At 53.9% G+C, this 5000-nt stretch overlaps 1 non-coding gene across 1 annotated transcript in view; it reads right to left on the reverse strand.

Annotated features, from left to right (window-relative positions):
• The window catches only part of LOC126326708 (small subunit ribosomal RNA), a 1893-nt gene extending 374 nt beyond the window's left edge, over positions 1–1519 (reverse strand). Inside the window, exon 1 of the ribosomal RNA XR_007560863.1 lies at positions 1–1519. This exon is cut by the window's left edge and continues 374 nt beyond it. This is a non-coding gene — a ribosomal RNA (small subunit ribosomal RNA).
• Between the last annotated feature and the right edge of the window lie 3481 nt (positions 1520–5000).

A 5000-nucleotide genomic window follows, 5' to 3' on the forward strand; every position in this document is an offset into this window, starting at 1 on the left:
CTGTTATTGCTCAATCTCGTGCGGCTAGAAGCCGCCTGTCCCTCTAAGAAGAAAAGTAATCGCTGACAGCACGAAGGATGTCACGCGACTAGTTAGCAGGCTAGAGTCTCGTTCGTTATCGGAATTAACCAGACAAATCGCTCCACCAACTAAGAACGGCCATGCACCACCACCCACCGAATCAAGAAAGAGCTATCAATCTGTCAATCCTTCCGGTGTCCGGGCCTGGTGAGGTTTCCCGTGTTGAGTCAAATTAAGCCGCAGGCTCCACTCCTGGTGGTGCCCTTCCGTCAATTCCTTTAAGTTTCAGCTTTGCAACCATACTTCCCCCGGAACCCAAAAGCTTTGGTTTCCCGGAGGCTGCCCGCCGAGTCATCGGAGGAACTGCGGCGGATCGCTGGCTGGCATCGTTTATGGTTAGAACTAGGGCGGTATCTGATCGCCTTCGAACCTCTAACTTTCGTTCTTGATTAATGAAAACATACTTGGCAAATGCTTTCGCTTCTGTTCGTCTTGCGACGATCCAAGAATTTCACCTCTAACGTCGCAATACGAATGCCCCCGCCTGTCCCTATTAATCATTACCTCGGGTTCCGAAAACCAACAAAATAGAACCGAGGTCCTATTCCATTATTCCATGCACACAGTATTCAGGCGGGCTTGCCTGCTTTAAGCACTCTAATTTGTTCAAAGTAAACGTGCCGGCCCACCGAGACACTCAACTAAGAGCACCCTGGTAGGATTTCAACGGGGTCCGCCTCGGGACGCGCAAGCACGCCTTCGGCTCGCCCCACCGGCAGGACGTCCCACGATACATGCCAGTTAAACACCGACGGGCGGTGAACCAACAGCGTGGGACACAAATCCAACTACGAGCTTTTTAACCGCAACAACTTTAATATACGCTATTGGAGCTGGAATTACCGCGGCTGCTGGCACCAGACTTGCCCTCCAATAGATACTCGTTAAAGGATTTAAAGTGTACTCATTCCGATTACGGGGCCTCGGATGAGTCCCGTATCGTTATTTTTCGTCACTACCTCCCCGTGCCGGGAGTGGGTAATTTGCGCGCCTGCTGCCTTCCTTGGATGTGGTAGCCGTTTCTCAGGCTCCCTCTCCGGAATCGAACCCTGATTCCCCGTTACCCGTTACAACCATGGTAGGCGCAGAACCTACCATCGACAGTTGATAAGGCAGACATTTGAAAGATGCGTCGCCGGTACGAGGACCGTGCGATCAGCCCAAAGTTATTCAGAGTCACCAAGGCAAACGGACCAGACGAGCCAATCCGATTGGTTTTGATCTAATAAAAGCGTCCCTTCCATCTCTGGTCGGGACTCTGTTTGCATGTATTAGCTCTAGAATTACCACAGTTATCCAAGTAACGTGGGTACGATCTAAGGAACCATAACTGATTTAATGAGCCATTCGCGGTTTCACCTTAATGCGGCTTGTACTGAGACATGCATGGCTTAATCTTTGAGACAAGCATATGACTACTGGCAGGATCAACCAGGGAGCTGCGTCAACGAGAGCTGAGCAGCCGGCCGCCCGGGAGTGTGTCCCGAGGGCCCGCGCGAACACGCAAGCGTCCGCTCAATTATTCTGCAAACAGGAGGAGGCTGAGCTCCCCTGCACGATACACCTCGAAACCCTCTCAGGTCCCGGCGGCGCGCAGCGCCGTCCTAAGTACTTGGTCGGGTTCGAGAGAGGCGCAATCGCCCGGAGATGGGCGAGTAGACGCTTTCAGTGCGAACACCCGTGCTCCCAACTGAGCTTGCCGCTGCCGACAGAGGCCCGGGAGCGTGCTGTCGTGGCATTGCCGGCGGGAAACAACACGCGCCACCTACGGTGACCGGCAGCTCCAACGCCAGCGCCACAGAAGGGCAAAGCCCCACTTGGGTGCAGAAGCGAACTCTCCCAGCACAGCGCACGCGCCAACACGTCCGCAGAGCTGCGATACAAACCACCTGCGAGAACCGCTGGGGGCGACCGAGCAGCAGACGGCGTCGCGACGCCGAGTGCCGGGCGGCGGCGCATCCTCAACGCACACAGTCCGCAATCGGACCAGCACACTGCAGATGTCCACCGCGCTTCGCACCGGGCTCGGCAGAACCCACTTTGGCCGCCTGGCGCCGCGCGCAGGGTGCGCCGGCGCATAGCTGGGACGCCAGCCGGGCCCGTCGGCCGGCGCTCCTGCCACTGGGCGCCCCCCACCAGCCGGCTGTAGTGCGTGCGCTCACGCAGCGCGCGGCCAGCACGCCGGGCGGCCCCCCCTCACCGGCCGGGGACTGTCCCGCCAAGCCACAGCCTCGTATCGCTTCATACCCACATGGCCAACTCAGGTTCGGGGGCATGGCGGGTACCGCCGAAACAACCGGTTCATAGATGTACCGATCGTCGCTATCACCGATGCACCTGCAGCGCGAACAACCGCTCAACAACTGATTTCCAGTTCATTTGCGGATCTTTGGCAGCAAACGTATACGTCAATCTACATTTGCGAAATCTACGATTCTGGCATGCCTGCATGTTATGTGTCACGACACGCTACATCAGCCCACATACACACTGCGGCATGTACACGAGAGAACACGTGGAAGATGGTCCGCGCACGTGTGCAATGTCCCTTGCGCGGTCGACTGTCAACCGGCCTCTGTAGCATGTCGCAGATGTGGAACGCGGTCCACCGTGCTATCATGTTGTGTGGGGCAATACGATTAAATAGGAAAACCCTCGTCGCTACATCAACAGACGGCTCACGCTGATTCCCGGCAGAGGGAGGAGGGGGGGGGGGGGGGGGCCAACATGCAATACTTTCGTCCGTACCTACCTACCACATGTCTGTACGGCGTACAACAGTGCAATCTCGCTGTAATGGGGAGACGAGACAAGTAGCATCGTGCACAACATATGGCCCTTATGATTCGCCATTGTAGGGCGCAGCCGGTGTACGGTCAAGCATGTGCCACATTATGTCACTCAGTACGTAACGACGGATGATCAGTGTGGGTTACGCGTACATCAGCGGACAGTCCACACAGGCCGTACCACAACGTACACTGACTGCATCGACAACCGAATGCAACTGAACAGCTGCAAGGCTCATTTCACAAACAAACGCCTGACCGACCAGCTTGGAAGGGCAGGAGGGGAGGGCGATATTCGTTCTGTAGCGGTACACCCTTCCAGTGGTTAGCGGGACTGTGTAGAAAGTACGCAACACTCGAAAGACCTTTATGTGAGGGTACGCACCATGGCATCAAGAAATACACATGACACCAGAGGATCCAAGCAGTGAACTATGTTCAGAGGGTTGCTGTTAGGCAAAGCTACATTCCTGTGACGTTACATGTGACAGTTAAGGTGCAGTGTAAGTTAGGTTAAGGTGCAGCGTAAGTTAGGTTAAGGTGCAGCGTAAGTTAGGTTAAGGTGCAGCGTAAGTTAGGTTAAGGTGCAGCGTAAGTTAGGTTAAGGTGCAGCGTAAGTTAGGTTAAGGTGCAGCGTAAGTTAGGTTAAGGTGCAGCGTAACTTGGGTTAAGGTGCAGCGTAACTTGGGTTAAGGTGCAGCGTAACTTGGGTTAAGGTGCAGCGTAACTTGGGTTAAGGTGCAGCGTAACTTGGGTTAAGGTGCAGCGTAACTTGGGTTAAGGTGCAGCGTAACTTGGGTTAAGGTGCAGCGTAACTTGGGTTAAGGTGCAGCGTAACTTGGGTTAAGGTGCAGCGTAACTTGGGTTAAGGTGCAGCGTAACTTGGGTTAAGGTGCAGCGTAACTTGGGTTAAGGTGCAGCGTAACTTGGGTTAAGGTGCAGCGTAACTTGGGTTAAGGTGCAGCGTAACTTGGGTTAAGGTGCAGCGTAACTTGGGTTAAGGTGCAGCGTAACTTGGGTTAAGGTGCAGCGTAACTTGGGTTAAGGTGCAGCGTAACTTGGGTTAAGGTGCAGCGTAACTTGGGTTAAGGTGCAGCGTAACTTGGGTTAAGGTGCAGCGTAACTTGGGTTAAGGTGCAGCGTAACTTGGGTTAAGGTGCAGCGTAACTTAGGTTAAGGTGCCAACGTGGGTTAGGTTAAGGGGCCAACGTGGGTTAGGTTAAGGGCCAACGTGGGTTAGGTTAAGGGGCCAACGTGGGTTAGGTTAAGGGCCAACGTGGGTTAGGTTAAGGGCCAACGTGGGTTAGGTTAAGGGCCAACGTGGGTTAGGTTAAGGGCCAACGTGGGTTAGGTTAAGGGCCAACGTGGGTTAGGTTAAGGGCCAACGTGGGTTAGGTTAAGGGCCAACGTGGGTTAGGTTAAGGGCCAACGTGGGTTAGGTTAAGGGCCAACGTGGGTTAGGTTAAGGGCCAACGTGGGTTAGGTTAAGGGCCAACGTGGGTTAGGTTAAGGGCCAACGTGGGTTAGGTTAAGGGCCAACGTGGGTTAGGTTAAGGGCCAACGTGGGTTAGGTTAAGGGCCAACGTGGGTTAGGTTAAGGGCCAACGTGGGTTAGGTTAAGGGCCAACGTGGGTTAGGTTGCCAGAGATGTGTCAAATCAGGATGTACGTTTGGCTGGTGTCAGGTGGTGGGTTGGTTCGATGCCTTTATAAGGAGTGTGGCCAAAGGGTATTTTATTACTTGTACCTTTTGTGTTGTGGCGTGGCGTTGCGTCCTGTGTTGATACTGGGTGGACCACTGTGGGTGTTGCTGGCTGATTTGAGCTGCGTTGTTTGCGGGTGGTGTGAGACATTCTGTCTTATTAGTGGACGTGACGTTCCTCTTGTCGTTCTTTGGATAGTGTCCTGTGGCAGCGAGGATAAAATGGATGTTGTTGAACGATAGTGCTTTGGTGCTTTCGCTTTGTTACACACAGAGTGGACTGTGAGATAGGGTGACTGGGTCGAGTGCGGTTCACACTGTCCTCCCCAGTTTACAGTATGTATCATCTATGTATGTGGTCCTGCATCATTTACTAAGCAGGGACGTCAGACGACTGAAATATTAGTTATGTACTGATGTAAAGCAGAA

Source organism: Schistocerca gregaria, unplaced genomic scaffold, assembly GCF_023897955.1.
Source record: "Schistocerca gregaria isolate iqSchGreg1 unplaced genomic scaffold, iqSchGreg1.2 ptg001002l, whole genome shotgun sequence".
Taxonomy (NCBI): domain Eukaryota; kingdom Metazoa; phylum Arthropoda; class Insecta; order Orthoptera; family Acrididae; genus Schistocerca; species Schistocerca gregaria.